Here is an 18,547-nt window from a genome sequence, read left to right as displayed (position 1 = left end):
TTTTCCCCAACTCGCTTGAGGATCGGGAATGGTTCAGCACTATGAGCATGAAGCTTGGTAGCCCGCAGAGGAGAAAACTGCTCCGGCCTTACCCTCACCATTACCATATCACCTATATTAAATTCACGAAGACCACAACATAAATCTACGGTCTGTTTGTACGATGCGTTGATACTCGTGATGCAACGATGAATGTCCTCATGCAGACTTCTAATTTGATTTGCAGATTCTTGACCATTGTTTGATACTCTAGCATGCGGCAACATTGGTATGAGGTCGGTAGGTTTACAAGGTGGGTGACCATGAACAGTTTCAAAAGGACTCATGCCAGCAGTACAATTGACAGATGCATTGTAGGCAAACTTGGCTCGTAGAATGATATTATGCTAAGATTTGAGATTGTCCCCAACCAAAGATTGTAATATATTTTTGAGGCTTCTTTTAAAGACTTCATTCTAACCCTCAGTTTGGGGATGAAAAGCGGTGGGAAATTGGAGCTTTGTCCCCTAGAGGTGCCAAAGGGTCTTCCAAAAGTAGTTAGTGAATCTCGCATCTCTGTCCAAAACTATACTATTTGGAAGCCCATGTAAGCGGACAACTTCCTTAAAATAAAGTTGAGCAACATGGGAAGCAGCAGAAGTTTTAAAATATAAAATGAAATGGGCCATTTTAGAAAAATGATCTACGACAACCAAGATGGAATCATGACGCTTGAGATGTCTCGGGGAGTCATAGAACAAAGTCGATGCTTACGTCATCCTAAGGTTTATTAGGGACCGTTAGGGGAGTCCAGAGACCCGTGTCTTGTTTGACCTGCTTAGCAGTAGCACATACACGACATTGGGACACAATATTTGCGACGTCTCATTTTAAGGAAGGCCAAAATAATTTATGCTCAACTGTGGCAATGGTTTTATCATGCCCAAAGTGACCACTTAGGCCTCCGGCGTGTGTTTCCCAAACAAGGAAGGCTCTAGGAGAAGTCTGTGGAATACATGAACGACGGTCATAGGAATCCCTCTTCTAAAATATAGTCTTGGTTTTTCGGGTTAAGGCACTTTCCTATGGACTGGATGATAGGCGCAAAATCTGTGCACTTGGTATAATGATCCTTTATCTGATCAAAACCAACTACTTAAATTTTCATGACATTCCAACGGTGGACGCGTCTACTTCGAGCATCGACGGGTTAAGGCACTTTCCTATGGACTGGATGATTGGTGCGAAATCCGCGCACTTGGTATAATGATCCTTTATCTGATCAAAACCAACTACTTAAATTTTCATGACATTCCAAAGGTGGACGCGTCTACTTATAGCATCGACAACCCTGTTCTCAACTCCTTTCTTACTCTTTAGGACAAAGGTTTAAGATTGAATATATTTGATCCATCTAACATGCCTAGGATTTAACTTCTGCTGGGAATGGAGATATTTCAATGCCTCATGATCGGAGTAGATAACGAGTTCTTTGGAGAGCAAACAATGTCGCTTGTGATGTAGGGATTGAGCTATGGCATAGAATTCCTTTCCATATGTAGAGTATTTGAGCTTGGCATCATTCAATTTTTTACTAAAGAATTTGATGGGATGATTCTCCTGACTCAATACTCCTCAAATTCCTAACCCTGATGCATCACAAGCAATCTTAAGTACTTTACTTAAATCCGGTAAACTTTATACTTTACTAAGATCGGAGCTTGTGTCATATTAAGCTTTATATCATCAAAGTGTTTCTGCGATAATGTGGTCCACTCAAAATGATTACCCTTTAAGCATTTGGTCATGGGTGCCATAATGCTACTGAAGTTAGAAATGATGCGTCGACAAAAGGTTGCCACACCATGAAAGCTACGAACATCATGGACATTTCTAGGGATCGCCATTGGATTATGGCAACTATTTTGGCTGGATCCACAGATACACCTTATATCTATATGATAAAGCCAAGGAATAAGACATGATCAACAAGAAACGAACATTTCTTTTGATGGGCATACAATTATTTGGTCTTTAGGACTTCACAAACTAGGCGTAGGTGGTGGGGGTGATCGTTCGTAGATTTACTATAAATGAGTATATCATCAAAATGAACTACTAAGGAATTTCCAATGAATGGTCCAAGGATGTGGTTCATCAATCGCTGGAAGGTACTAGGTGCATTTGATAAGCCAAAAGGCATAGCTTTCCATTTATATAACCCATCCTTGATTTTAAATGCAGTTTTCCACTCATCCCCGGGACGAACTCGGACTCGATGATAACCACTCTTTAGATCAATTTTTTAGAAAATCTTTGAACCAGCCATCATGTCAAACATATCATCAATGCGAGGGATGGGAAACCTATACTTGACGGTGATCTTACTAATGGCTCTACCATCAATGCACATGCGCCAACTCCCATCCATTTTGGGAGCCAACAATGCAGGTACGCCGCATGGGCTAAGGCTCTCTTAAACAAATCCCTTGTCCGAGAGTTATTAGACTTGACGCTGAAGTTCCTTATATTGCGTGGGATCCTTACGATAATGGGGAAGATTTGGTTGGGAGGATCCAGGAATGAAATCGATGGCATGTGGAATTTCACGTATAGGTGTTAGATCATTGGGTAAATCTTCATGGAAGATGCTCTCAAATTCAGCTAGTAATTGGGAAACCTCTGCTTGTGGAGGTGTGGGATTTTCCGAGGAATGGTAGGGAAGCATGGCTAGACAAATAGACATCTCACTATCTATCTCCTTCTGAAATTGGTGCCCATTGAGAATGCATAGACCTAATGATGTAGGTTTCGGTGGTGGTCTTTTAGGGTTGTGGGTATAAGGGTGCCATGTGATTTTCTTACTCGTGATAGAGGAATGAGTAGGTGTTACTCCTACCAAACAATGTGTACGTCGTTATCGTATAGCCAAGGGCAACCAAGGATAATGCTGCCAACTTTCATAGGTAACACATCACACAATATCTCTTCCTCTTATGATTAACCTTTGAGAGGAAGGAGGCATTGATTCTTCATAGGGAGGGATGTGGCATTGATCCATGATACATAATATGGATGAGGGCGATCAATCAACAGTAATCCCAAACATAAAGACATAACATCGGAGACAGCGTTGATACAACAACCAATATCTACGATCGTCTTGCACATTTTATCTCCAATATTTAAGTAAGTATAAAATATGGATGTCCTGAATGTAGATTCATCGGTGGATGGTTGGGAAAGGTTGCATCGAACAATTCCCCAAACTGATGTAGATGGATCACGACGAGGAAGGGATGGTGGAAAATCAATGATGCCAATTAAGCTCACGACACCTTTGTCGTGCACAAATTCATCTACACCATAATTATCTACCCTATACTCTTCTTCGATAATAGGTTGCTCATCTATGGTAGATGCAATATCAAAAGATTCTTGACCTATATGTAGGGCTCGCGAAGGACATTGGGAGGCTCTATGACCACATCCTTGACATTTAAAGCAAGTCACGCCAAGCGGACCGATTTGTGCTGGATTGGACTGAGGCGGAGCTCTTGTGGTGGAGTCGAGGGAATAAGAGGTACAAGAATTAGGATTGGTCAGAGTGGTGGATGCATGTGTGGGGCAGGAGCACGGGGTTCAGTGGAAGTGCGATTTGGACTGGGTATAGGTGCTGGAAGACCTAGAGGTGGGTTACGCAGAGCTAATCGGTTGGAGTTGGAAGAATGAGTATGATCGGTATGGGCGAGACGGCAACTGAGGACAGGAGTGTTGTATAAGCTCTGATGTAGTTCAAGATCTTCTACAATCTGATAGGCCTGCTCGAGTGTAGCAGCATTACAAACAAGTAATTCTGTCTCTAAGTACGGGTTAAGTCTAGTTCTAAATCGGAATATGATAACTCTGGGATTCTCCTAAACTAGACATCTCATATAAAATTCTTCAAATTGAGTAATATAGGCGGATACGGGGCGCCTACCCAGTTGTAACTTATGCCATTGATCTAGAAGGTTATCTAGATAAGCAATAGGGACATATTTATCATGCAACTTGTCTTTCATTTGGGCCCATGTATCGATAGGTGGCTCTCCTCGGTTATACATAAAAAATTCAAGATTATCCCAAAAAGATTTTGGCTTGACCTCCAGTTTCATCTCAGTGTACTAAAATTTTTGCCACTCGAGCATATTGTACTACTTGAAATAGCTGTTAAGTTTAGACTCCCAATATAGATATTCTTTAGGGTCCCTAGATCCGTCATAATATGGAACATCGACTTTGACACTACTTTGAATCTCCTGGCAACGATAGTCGTGATCCAAACGTCGGTGATTGCAAGGTGGTGCCCGATCCTCGGGTGGATAGTGATCGTCAAGTTTAGGGCGATTCCCATTCCAACCTTGCCACCTATCGATAGGCGGATAGATATCATTCCGCAGGAGATGGTTCTTATCATGATCTAGGATCCTCTCCTTAGGTAGATAGTAATCCTCACGGGGCGGACAATTTCCATTCTGTACCGGGTTTCTATCCGCAGGCGGATCGGGATCATCCACGAAGGATGATTCCTATCATGGCCCGGGGTTCTAGCTTAGGTGGATAGAAATCGTCTCGATGATTCCTATCATGGTATGGCGTTCTATTCTCGAGAGCAATCATAGCGTCTTGTTCAGGACGATTTTGATTATGTTCCTTGGATCTAATCTCGGGTCGATAGGGATCATCCACTATGATATGATTCCTATCGTGTTCCCTAGGTCTACGTTCTGGCGGGTATAGATGATGTAGGACAACTAGGAAATGGATGCCTGGAGGGAAGGAGAAATGATAAGGATGGATGGAAGGCAAGGGATGGATTGGGTAAGGGAGGGATAAAACAGACCATAGAAATCCACACGGTGGAATTCATAGTTTAAAAACCGATGAAATACTGGTGGTGCAACTCCGATCCTCGTCGAGGGCGAGAGTACTATCTTCACCCACCGCGATGATGCCGAAGCACCAAAATCAATACCCGAATTCATGTCCCAAAATAAACTCTCGAAGACAATTGTAGGAGAATCCAAATCAAAACAAATCTGATGGCGGTGGAGACTTCTCGTGCAATACTAGAGGGATAACACTTTGACACCAAAGGGTTCAGGCGTACCTCGGCACCATAGTGCGTGAAGAGGCTGCGGGGAATTCTGGTCGGGACAAGACTGGGCGAATCTGGGCATTGAGCGGCCCACTAGACGATGGAATCTGGGCATTCTGGGCGTTGTACGGCCCTGGCAGAGAGTGAGACAACAAGTGTAGACACGGGCAAGACGGCCACGCACAGACAGACAGGGCACGGGCCATTCCTGGAGCAGTCCTAGGGTGGTCCTAGGCAGGCGGCCTGGGCGGCCTGGGGGCAGCCTTGGGCAGCCCTGGCAGAGTGGCCTTTGGGCGGCCTTGGGTGGGCAGCCTGGGGCCGCCCTTGGGCGACCTTGGGCAAGCAACCTGGGGTGTCCTAGGGGCGGCCTTGGCAGCCCGGGTTGGGCGGCCCCAAGCGGGCAGCCTGGGGCGGCCTTGGGCGGCCCTGGCAGGCGCGGCCTGGGCGGCTCTTGGGCGACCCTTGGCGGGCAGCCTAGGCGGCCCTTGGGCAGTCTTGAGCAAGCGGCCTGGGGTGGCCTGGGGCTGGCCTTGGCAGCCCTGGTTGGGGCGGCCTGGATTGCCTTTGGGCGGCCCCAAGCGGGCAGCGGCCTTGGGCGGCCCTAGTAGGGGCGACCTAGGCGGCCCTTGGGCGACCCTTGGCGGGCAACCTAGGCAGCCCTGGTAGGGACGGCCTGGGGGCCCTAGGGCAGCCTTGGGAGGCGATAGAGAGAGAGAGAGAGAGAGAGAGAGAGAGAGAGAGAGAGAGAGAGAGAATGGGAAGAGAGGAAAGAGGGAGGAAGGACGAAGGGGTGGAAGGCCGGCGATGCAAGGTGGCGGCGGTAGTGGTAGGGTTGGGGAAAAGATAGGGGAGGCTAGGCAGTCCTCCAAGAAAAGTAAAACAAAAACTCGATTCTTGATTAATGACTAACTGTTTATTGAAACAATGGCCTATACATATAGGCCTTGGAGGAAAGAGAAAATATAACTTAACGACGAAAAATTAAAAAAGAGAAATGGAAGACGAGAGATGCGACTCGTGTCACGTCAAGGGGCAGTTATTGATCTGCCGTTGGCGACGTGTCATGATGCATGCAGGGGCGTCCATGCATGGAGATGTGCGTGATGCCGAAGTGTTGACTTCGTCTAATGAGGGTGGTGGCATGTTTGTATCGGCGATGTTGGCTTTGGTTGACGGTGGCGGAGTGTCCGTAGAGACGGTGTTGACTTCGGTTGATGGTGGAGACGCGTCCAATGTTGATGCGTTGGCATCCTCACCATCAATAGATCTTTGTGGTCATGACGATGCCTATCGCGGCCTCGATTTTGTAATTGGTAAGCTCGCTAACTAACCGCATTGACAGAATTGGTTAGACGGTTGTCCATGTTGGTTAATCGTGTGTTTACATCACGAAAACTATTATGGATAGTGTCTAACATGAGATTAACATCCCTACATGAGGATGATGGTGGAGCGGGTGAAGACAAATCTTGGATAGTGACAGAAACCTCAAGACTATCTGGGGATAGTTCATTCATTGGCGTAGAGACATGTTTGCCAGAATGTAGATGCATGCAAATGTCATGATGAATGGATGACGTATACGGTGGCGGAATAGGTAGGCTGATACATGATAGGATCTGATACCAATTTGATGCAGGATGACTATATGTGATGGATCTAGGTGATGATGGGAATTGGATCCTAGGACAACTTGGGGTGATGGGATAAAACAGACCACAAATCACATGGTCGAGTTTGAAAATTAAATCAGGTTAAAAGATTGATTGTGCAGCCCCTCTCCTCGCCGAGGGCGAAAGTACTTTCTTACAACCACCGTGGTGATGCAAAACACCAAAATGAAGAACTTCGAATTGGCGATTGGTAAAAGTTTCAAATGCCTATTCAATCTATTTGCTTGAAGATTCAAAATCCAAATCTAATACGACGGCAGTGAATGAACACTAGAAGAATACTAGACGAAGAACACGGCAACAAAGCGTGTGAAAGTGCCTTGGTACTAGATAGTGTAAGAAGAGGGTGTAGGTAATTCTCAATACGTCATTGGCGAGACGATAGGCGTGCACTTTGATAGGGTGTGGTGGATTCAACTACGCGGTCAGTTGGGGGGGGGTGAAGGGGGGAGTCCAGTGGTAGGTCAAAACTAAATGGTATGTGCGGCGACTAGTGGCTGCGAGAGGGCGTCCGGGGGCATGGTGTGTGGCGATCGGGTACTCTTCGGGCACAAGAGGATGGGGCATGGTAGGCACAGGCAGCTGAGGGGTCCGGGCGGCCGGGACGGTGGGCGTTACTAAGGGCGGCCTAGCGCTAGGACAGCCAAGCATTGGGTGGTTGGCGCTAAGCACTCGGCGGCTTGGGCACTAGGCCGACCTGGTGAGGGTGGCCTGGCGCTTGGGCGGTCGGGCGCTAGGTGGCCTGGTCGCTCTGGCGGACTGAACACATATCGGCCTAGGCATGGGCGGCTTGGCGCTTGGGCGGCCGGGCGCTGGGTGGCCTTGTCGCTCTGGCGGGCTGAGCGGTGGGCGGCCCTATCAAGGGCGGCCTAGCGCTTAGGCGGCCAAGCACTGGGTGGCCTGGTCGCTCTAGCGTCATGAACGATAGGCGGCCTTAGGGAGGGCGGTGGGGCACAAGAGGGCATGGAGAAGGAGCGACGGTCATTGGCGTGAGGCGACAATAATGGTGGCAGCGCCGATGACCCGATGGGGAGAGGGTTAGGGCAAATCCTCCACAAAGAAACTCAATTCTTGAAAATAAACGTGTCAAATGTTTCTTGCAGCATTGCCATACATATAGGCTTTGAAGGGAAGAGAAACAAGGAGAAATCACATAAAATAAAAGTGGACAATGTGTAATTGTGTCACGTCAAAGGGCAGTTCTGGATCTGATGTTGACAACGTGTTATGATGCTTGACGGCACGGGAGGCTGTGGTTGCACACCTGATGATGGTGCGTTCGTCATCGATGTGCTGATTTGGTGGTCAACCTAGCGGTTCTTTTGGTGATGTTTATGACGAGTCTGGATGCGACGCGTTGCAGATGACATTGTTGGCACGTCCGAGGTTTGGTGCATTAACGTTATCGCCACCATTACCCCTGAGAACTCAAGTGGAGAAAACCCAATTATAAATACTTGTGTGGCCCGCTCGCAATGCTCGCTTGGGTGGAGAGAAATTTCAAAATTCTTAAACGTAATTCTTAAGTATCATTGAAATGCTCGCAGTTTCAAAAACTAAATTTGAATTGTGCTTCTGATCAAATTCTTAAAAGGGAAATTTGAATTGTGCGTCTGATTGAATATTGGAGACTAACTTAATATTGCGCTTTTGAGAACATTTTCTAGACTTGAATTTAAATTATGTCCGATCAAAATTTCAAGAAATAAATTTGAATTGGGCTTCTGATTGAATTCTTAAAAAAGAATTTGAATTGTGTGTCCGATCAGATCTTCAAAAACTAACTGAAAATTGCACTTCTAAGAGCATAATCGGAAGCGAAATTTAAATTATGTTCGATTGAAATTTTGGAAACTAATTTAGAATTGCGCCTCTGTTTGAATTATCAAAAACAATGTTTGAATTGCTACTCTGATCGCATTCAATAACAACTTGAATCCATAGGGAAATCGACAGCGTGCCGGAGGAGGAGCCCTGAGCAATTAGAAGGCTGCGGTCTTGTCGCTAACCTTAAACTGTAGATAGAATGGGCGGGGGAGAAGAAGGAAGCGGCGGTTAAATTGAGGATTATGAAGACTGTGGTTGAATTCTTTTGAGGCTGCTCCGAAGTTAAAAATGAATAGTTGCCTCCCGAATAGTTGAAAATGAATAGTGGAAAATCAAATTTGAATTGCATTTCTGATAGAATCCAAAAACAAAACTAAAATGCGCTTGTGATCGAAATCATAGAAAGCAAAATTTGAATTATGTTCCCAATCGAGTCATCATAAACTAACTCCGAATGGCGCTTCTGATCAAAATCTCAAAAACTAAATTTGAATTGCACTTATGATCGAACTATATACAGCATGAAACATGAAATGTATGTTTAATTAAATCATTCAGAACAAAATCCGAGCACTCTCGCCGGCCGTTAAAGGCTCGAAGAAGAAAAGGAAGAAGAACATGTCGATCTCGATCTCTCCTCTGATCTTCTTCTTTGATCTGAGAGAGTTTTTGATGGTGGCCGGCAAAGATGAACAGTCGTTATCTCAGAATGTCTTTCAAGAAGCGATGACAGAGAGAGTGCCGATGGATCATTGACCTTTCGCCTTTGGTGGTTATCTCTGTGATAGTGTTCTTCTTGTTCTTGATCTCTGCGTGTTCTCAGTGATCGTTGGCCGCCCTGCCCCCCAATGCCGATGAGGTTCAGATGCACATGTAGAAATAAAAAAATTAACGATCAGACATACCGATTATCGAAACAAATAAAGGTGTGATGCAAAAAACGTGAGCTCCAGATGAAGATAGATTAGGAAATGGTCGAACGTTACCGTCGACGCCCCCCAAACGTTCTCGTTAAACGTCCAGGAAACAGGTAAACCGCTGCTCCCAACCAGCCCCCTATCTGCTAGCAACCAAGGGCAGAATCTTCACCAAAGAGGGAGTTTGGCGATGGGATTAGGGTGCCAGGGAGGGGGTGCGGGCGGTGGGGAAGGGGGAGAAGTGGCGAGAGGGGGGGGGAGGAGGGCAGGGCAAGAGGGGGGCCGCTGATGTCGTTTACTAGGGGGCGGGGGAGGATGGGGGAGGAGGGGGCGCGAGCGACAGGGAGGGGGCGCGAGAGGTCGGGGAAGGAGGGCGGGGCGGTAGCGGGGAGGAGAGCGGGGCGGTGGCGGAGGAGGGCGGAGGTCGGGGTGGCGGTGGGAAGGAGGGGGGGGCGGCGACGGAGAGGGGGTGCGGGAGGCTGGGGGAGGAGGGCAAGGCAGCGGTGGGGGAAGGAGGGCAGGGCGGCGGAGGGGAGGGGCCGCCGTAGGCTGGGAAGGGGGGCGTGGGAGATGGGGAGGGGATAATGAAGGCCTGGGGAGGAGGGCAAAACGGCGGCTAGAAGGGGGCTCTCTCACTCTCTCTCTCTTTTCTCTCACACACTCTCTCTCTTCAACTATTTTTTCAGCCAATCAGAGACCAGAAGCGCACATGTATTTGCTTTATAGTAGTATAGATGTAGGGCTTCCTAATAGGAGATCTATTAACTACCATGCCCAAGCATCAGCTTACACGACAGACATATAAATCTGTACATCAGCCCAAACACATGCGAACAAAGAAAAAAATAAACACATACATGGTTGACATACAAGGCCTACTAAACAATTAAATTTAAGGAAAGATAATGTCAACCTGAATGGCCCGTTGACTGGGTCCGATACTTTGAAGGTGGAGCTGCGTTCATGAGCTCTCGCATGATGAACTAATGTAGGCGGGTCTTTAAACCTGGAGGGTCCCTTAGCAGAAATAGACTTATTAAAGAGTGAGTGATGAGGTAATTGGAAATGACTGATTTGGGCTTACTTTCATCTTATCCAGGTATTGAAGTAAATCAAGAACACATGCGAATCACTTTGAAGTAGAGCATATGTACCTAAATAATTATTTAGGTATTTCATATGCAGGTTTGTAATCCTTGAAATACACCAATTGAACTTCATCCGACCATTAAGAATGATAAAGGATCAGAATCATTGGGCGCTTTAGATATTTGACTCACAGTCGTCTTGGTCTAATGTTCAATGTTGGATACCTTAGCAGATTCATGCAGAAACAAACTAAAAGTCACACGATGGCAGTCAAGACACTAATAAGGTATGTGAAAGGCATATGAGTTATGGCCTTGATGATGGTAAAGGGCAAAACCTCACAAAATGTTTGTAGGCGAGATTGACATGATATTGCTGCAAACATGAATGTTCGAGTAAGTACATTACAGCAAATTTTATTCATCGGTTCAAAAGCCACTATTTGGGGAAGTAATAAACAGAGGGTAGTACCACTGTCCTATTGTCAAACTGAGTACAATGATCCTACTTCAACAAAGTAGATCATTTGATGAACTCATATGAGAACTTCCCAAGTCATTGAATATATCTATTGATAATAAATCAGCAAGTCAGCTGAGGAGAAATACAAATAAATCAGCAACACAAAAAAATTGATGCCGGACGTCGTCAAGATGTCGTCCGGTCGACACCGAGGGTAGCGGCTCGGTATCGAATCAGGATCTCGATCGGTCGACGACGTTCAGCATTGTCCGAGCAATGTAGATGGACAGGAATAGCTGAAGACGATGATGCGTGAAAGTCCTACTGTCATACGTGCGTGCGCCGAAGTGTGGTGTTGCCATTCCAGAGATTGACGGAGTCTCTTCTAGTGAGGTCAAACGGACCTCCTGAACCTCGCCCGAGAGGGTCGTGGGCGAGTATGTCGCTGAACGGGGATACCCCGCTAGAATGCTCACACGCGTCGGGTGAACCCGACTCGTACCAGGCAGGTATAGATAGTCGTCATTTTCTCAACCTGTCTCGCTCTCACCTATATCTAACCCGAGCGCGGAGGAGGTAATCAAAAGTATACTGAAGAAAGTAAGAGACGTAAAGGGTAGCAGGGTAGGGGGGTACCTTCATCGTGCTGTCGACGGATATCTCGTATAAATTGAGATCCAGAGAGAACAGCAAGGCCGAGGGCGCCGACGGCTGACTGGTGCGGGGACGAGGCGAGACGATGGTGCAGACAAAGTGGCGGGTGAGCAGCGTACTGGGCGCGGTAAGAAGAGCAGGCACTGCGCAGGGCGGCGCGGCGTGCGGCAGCCATGGCGCGCAGGTAGTGCGCGGGCTGGCGCACAGCGGTGGCGGTCGGTCGCGGCGAGGCGCTGGTAGTGCGCGGGGCAGGCCCACGGCATCATGGTGCGGCGTAGACCGATCGGGGGGGGGGGTACGTACGGCAGGGTGACGCACGCAGGGTGCTCACAGTTCGTTGCCAGCGGCGTGCTGAAGACCGCAGAGAGCGCCCGTACACGAGGGTGCAGGGTGGACGAGCACAGCAACCAGACGCGGGGAATGAGGCCGGCCGTACGCGCGTTCCCGCGTGAGGGCGTGGGGAGTGGCCGGCGACAGCCGCGCAGGTGGAGAGACAATGGCGTGCGGACGGCGGAGGCACTGTGGACGGCGTCGGCACACCGGGCAGGGGTGGGGCCGGTCGTGAGATGCAGGAGCTGTGGGTGGCGGGGGCAGTGAGAGGACGGCAGCGGCGTTGGGATGGTGATGGCGCGCGTCGCGGCATAGGCGTACGGAGCGGAGGCCGATCGCGGGACGGCAGAGCTGGGGATGGCGGAGCTGGGGACAGCGGCGATGACGAGAAGGCGGCGGCGGCACTTCCTCGCTTCTCTTCCTTCTCCCTTCTTCCCTTCTCTCTTCTTCCTTATTCTTCTTCTTTCTTCTTGTTTCTCTTCCTTCTTCTTCCTCTCCTCCACGAACGTGACTCTTCAACTTCTTAACATTATAATTCAAAGAAATATCAAGAGTGAGTCTTGGGGGGGGGGGGGGGACACCCACCCCTCCCTTATCTAGGAAGGATGAAATGGGCCCCCTTAAACAACAAAGGGAAAAGAAAAGGAAAGAAAATAAAAGGGCTTGTAAGGCCCACTAAGGTAGATGGGAGGGGAAGATATCCTCATATGGGTTCTTCCCCTCACTACAACGACGAGATGATAAAGACAAAAAGCGATGAAGGGAAAGTAAGAAATGAGTAAGTCAAATGCTCTGAAGGTGGCGTGTTTTCACGCCGAATATCTGAACCTAGGGTTGCACGTCGATACTGCGGCTCGTCGTGTCGGCTGGACACGTGTCGGTGGTGGGCTCGATGACGGTGCTGGCTCCTCGCGTGACGACCCTGCGGTGTCGAACGGTGCTGCGCCATCAAAAATATTGACACGATACACCAATTTATTGAAGACTGTTTAGACAAAGCCGGCATAGTACAAAAGCATGTAACGAAACAGAAAAGGGTAGCTGATGTACTCACAAAAGTCCTTGGAGTAAAGCAATTTATCGAGTTCTGTAAAAAGATGGGACTAAAATAACTAGATCCGAGGGATCAGGATCAAAGTGGAGATTGAGTGCAGTTTTTATCTGGATGACCGAGAGATCAATCCTTGGAAAGATTTCGTGAAATAGTGAGGTGAAGAACTTTGTTTTTAGTTTGTTTACTTGGGAATAAGACGCATCATTTGATCAAGGTGAATGGTTGTGAAACATTTATGGAGCAATAACTATAAGTCTATTTTTCTTTTTGGCAGACATTTTGGTTTATACATGCCTTGAAATTGTTTGTTGTACTAATCGAATAAGAAAGACAAGACTCCAACATTATTTTCATGTCAATTCTTTATTGTTTTACTTTTTCACTGTCTATCTGTTTCTAAACTTGAGTGCTATTAGAATATTCGGAAGATCCTTGTTAACTCTTTAAAGGCAAACAGAGATAGTCACATGCTCCAGTGAATTATTCAGTCACTCTTTGATTTTCTCAGTTGCACACAAAATATATTTCAATGTGCCATGAAAATTTACATGAAAATTATGATTGTACACCATACAGATTTACACAAAAGATTGTAATAAGAGAGGGATGAGAGATAGATATCGAGAGAGAGAGAAAAATGATAAATAAAATAGATTGGGAGAGACAACCATACAACATACTCAAGAGATAGAGGGAAGAATGGATGGGAGAGAATAACAAGAAGTTGAGAAAAAAGTGACAAATGGAAGGAGGGAACGAGTATCATTGTCGAGTGCAAAAGAGGACAAGATAAAGAGCAGTAATGAGCAAGAGCAAAATAAAAGTCTGAGAGAGACGTACAATGTTGATGGATAGAGAGTAAAAGGATAGAGTGACAGCAATAGAGAATATACGTACGGAGAAAATAAGAGAGAGTGTGTGAGATAGAAAGTGGAAGATAGTGAAGAATGAGAGTGAGATAGCACGAGAGAGAAAGAGAGATAGTAAGGAGAGAGTGAGAAAGAAAGGGTGAATTAGAGACAATAACACAACAGAGAAAGAGGTCAGAGTGCATTGAAAAAAAAGAGAAAGAAGAGCACAAATGGAAAAGGAAATACAGGAATGAGAGAGCAAGGAAAAAATGCTATAGAGCAATAGAAGATTTTTAAGTGAGGAATAAGAGAGAGAGAATACTGTAAGAGGGAACGAGGGAGAGAGAGTGAAGTGCGTTGGAGAGTTAATATTTACTCATCTAGTTTAGTAACTTAGGTTTGAGTATATCAAGTCAGCATAGATCACTAGTATGAAAGAAAATGTGGAAGCAAGAGCTGAGTGTTTGCAGCACCAGACCAGGTTTCTTGGAAGACCAAGTACATAAACATATGTTTGGCCATGCGTTTTTTTAATCCATCCACGATTATGGGAAAGTTCTATAAATATGTATGAGTTTCATTCTTTTGATATGTTGTGTGCATCAACTGGTTTCTTCAACTCTCAAGGTGTTCTTTCTTCTTGTTTCTATGTATAACATCGCCAGATAGAAAGTGCAGTGCGATAGATAGAGTAACAAGAAAGAAAAAAAGAGCTCTAGAGCGAAACAGTAATGTAACATGGTGTTCCGGGATTGAACGGCTCGTGGTACAAGATTGGGGATTAAAAGGAGCTTATGAGTGAACAAGGTCTGATGTTGAAAAGCAAGTTGAAAAGGAACGTTGAAAAGCAAGTGGATAAGGATGCAAGCACAAGCAACGATGCATGGGTCAAGGGACGCATATGCTCCGAATGACTCGAGCGATTAGCTTAAAGATCGACGGCGTGGGGAACATTCACCGTCTATAAGTATCCACATCATTTGCCTTTGGTGAAACTGATCCGACATTTATTAAAAAATAATCCTAACACGTGGTGGTGCCTAATCCTATAAAGCAGTCAGAGGGTATTTCCTCAGTGATTTCATGCCAGTCAGAGGGTAGTGATGGGGGAGTGGACAAGTCAAACTCGCTCACCAGAAAGTCCGAGGGTAGAACGTGGCTATCAGATGAAGGAGGTGGGGCTTTAAACGCGACTAAATCTGAGATATTGAAAGTAGTGCTTATTCCCCACGAGGAGGGTATGTCAACGGCATAGGCATTTTTCCCAACTCGTTTGAGGATCAGAAATGGCCCAGCACTACGAGCATGAAGCTTAGTAGCCCGTTTGGAAGAAAATCTTTCCGGCCTAACCCGCACCATCACCATTTCACCTTCTTTAAATTCACGAAAATGACGGTGCAACTCTGCGAATTGTTTATATGAGGCATTACTATTTATGATGCTTGAACGGATTTCCTCACGCAGACTTCTAATATGATGCGCAAATTCATGACCATCATCTGAGACTCTAACATGCAGCAACATAGGTATAAGGTTGGTAGGGGTACGAGGGAGATGACCATGCACAATCTCAAATGGACCCATACCGTTAGTACAGTTGACTAATGCGTTGTAAGCAAATTTGGCACGTGGAATGACAGAATCCCAAGACGTGAGGTTGTCTCCCACCATCGATCATAATAGGTTGCCGAGGCTCCTATTTACGACCTCGGTCTGTCCATCAGTTTGGGGATGAAAAGCCGTTGAAAACTTTAGCTTCGTTCCCAGAAGATGCCATAGGGTCTTCCAAAAGTAGCTAGTGAAACGGACATCTCTGTCTGACACTATACTTTTTGGAAGTCCATGGAGACGCACTATTTCATCGAAAAATAATTGGGCGACATGAGACGCATCAGAAGTTTTAAAACAAGGATGAAGTGAGCCATTTTCGAGAAATGATCCACAACCACCATGATGGAATCATGGCGTTTGTTCGTCCTCGGAAGCCCTATCACAAAGTCGATGCTCACATCCTCCCATGTTTTTGAGGGACTGGTAGTGGAGTGTAGAAGTTAGTGTTCTGTTTGACCTGCTTAGCGAGAGCACATACACGACACTGAGAGACTATACTCGCTACGTCTCGCTTTAGGGAAGGCCAAAAGAACCGATGCTCAACCATAGCTATGGTTTTATCTCTCCCAAAATGACCACTAAGGCCTCCAGCATGTGTTTCCCATACCAGAAAATCCCTAAGAGATAAGCGTGGGATGCATAGGCGACGATCATAAAATAAGAATCCATTCTCTAAGAGATAATTTTGTTATCATGATTCGGGTATTTGCCTAAGGTCTGTAGAATGGGGGCAAAATCCGGGCAATCTAGATATAGGTCCATCTGATCAAACCCAATAACCTCAACTTTCATAACATTCAACAAATGGACCCTTCTACACAAAGCATCGGCGACTCGGTTCTCAACTCCTCTCTTGTGTTTAAGGACAAAGGTATAAGACTGAATGAATTCAACCCATTTTAAATGCCTAGAATTTAATTTCTGCTGGGAATGGAGATATTCCAAGGCTTCATGATGCGAAACGCCGACGGCCGGGATCGAGCGGCGCGTTTCGCGTCACAGGAATAATGATGATATGATGCAAACACAATGAGATTTTATGATCGAGCAGTTAAGACACAAGGAGATAACGCGATGGACGGTGACGATCACCAAATAGATTGATCCGAAAGTCAGACTCCCAATGACCCTCAAGACCACTAGACGTCTAGACGAGAGGGGCGTCTAACGGCCCTGATAAGTTCGGAATTTAAAGATCAAGTGACAGACCGTTTACCTCAAGAAAGTCCTGCTCCCACAACAGTGGCTGTTCCTAATCCGTCGTCGAGTGATGAGTGGCGGCAGAGGATGCGATAGCGGAGGACGGCACTAGAACAGGTAATAATACTGGTTAAGGAGGGAGAGGAGACGAGCTGACCTTAAAATATGTAGTCCACGGCGTATCGAAGACGGGCGTAGAGATAGCGTTCCGGGGACGGATTCGTCTTGTCGTAGGCCGGAATGCCGGGAGGGATCAACGTGGCTTGGCGCAAGTGACGGGGCGGCACCGGTCGCAACTGGCAGTGGCGGTGGCGCAGAGCCGCGGTACAGGGCAGAACGACGGCGCAGGGGGGTTGATGACGCGGGGCGAAGCCTCGGCGCGGCGTGGAGCCACAGAGTGCGACAGAACCGTTGCGATTGGCGGACCCGCGGCGGGGCGCGAACTCGCAGCGCACGGTCGGATCACGGCTGGGCGCGAGTCCGCGGCGCTGGCGAAGCCGCGGCGTGGCGCGGGAGTCGCGTTGCGGAATGGGTCCACGGCGCGGCGTGGGGTCGCGGCACAGAGCGAGTCCCCGACGCGGGCGGTGATGCGGGGTGGTCGGGAATCGGGGTTCGGGGCGGGGCGGCAATGGGAGAAGTGGCGGTCGAATCAAGAAAGGGGGGGGGGAAGCCAAAGGGTGATGCAAGAATGGGGTGGTTATGGTCAAGAACGATGGAAGATGGTGGGGAATGGTCAAGAACGATGAGGGTGAAGAGGAAGATTCAAGAAACGATGGAAAGTGGTGGAAGATGGTCAAGAACGATGAGGGTGAAGAGGAAGATTCAAGAAACGATGGAAAGTGGTGGAAGATGGTCAAGAACGATGAGGGTGAAGAGGAAGATTCAAGAAACGAAGGGGAAAAGAGGGTGGGCGATCAAGAGAGGAAAGAGGAGGCGGTTGGGAATCAAGAAACGAAGGGGAAAGGAGGGTGGGCGATCAAGAAAGGCAGGGGTAGGGGGAGTGCGATCAAGAAAGGCAAGAAGAGGTGGTTGGGCTGTCAAGAAGGGCAGGGGAAGGGGAAAGGGCGATCAAGAAAGGGTAGGGGAAGCGGTTGGGCGATCAAGAGTTTCAAGAAAATGGGGGATGAGAATGGGTGGCGTTCAAGAATCGGCGGGAAAGATCAAGAAATGGGGTTAGATGATCAAGAAGCGAGGGTGAAGGGGTGGCGTCCAAGGAAATGTGGGCGAGATGGGCTGGATGAAGGAGAAGGGGGGGGTGGATGGGTAGAGCCAAGAACCTGGCGTGGTGAGTTCTTGGTGGGTCGCGGGTGGTTCTCCTCGTTGGAGATGATTTCCCGAATGCAACGCGGCGCCGTAGTCGTCGCGAACCTTCGAGGACGCCCAGAGTGATCTCGATGGGTGCTCTCTCGATTCTTGATTTCAACAGCTTCTTGAAAATCTTTAACGTACCGGAGTGATCTCGACGGTACGGTTGAACACGTCACGCCCGGAGTGATCTCGACGGACAGGACGTGGGCTCTACTCCTCGGAGTGGTCTCGACGAAGAGGTAGGGCTAGCCAAACCCCCTACGCTACGACTACGATAGGGGGAAGATTCTTGAAACAATTTCAATTCAAAAACTTCCAAGTAGTCCCTTGGGCATGCCCTCCCCTTATATAGGGAGGAGGGGTGCCAAGGAGACGTGGGGAGAGGTTGAACTGTCATGAGACGTGGTTCGACCTCTCCTTACAAAATCAAAATACAATCTTAAAATTAAAAT

Source organism: Wolffia australiana, chromosome 3 (genome assembly GCF_029677425.1).
Source record: "Wolffia australiana isolate 7733 chromosome 3, ASM2967742v1".
NCBI classification, from domain to species: Eukaryota; Viridiplantae; Streptophyta; class Magnoliopsida; order Alismatales; family Araceae; genus Wolffia; species Wolffia australiana.
Note: the sequence above shows the minus strand (reverse complement) of the source record.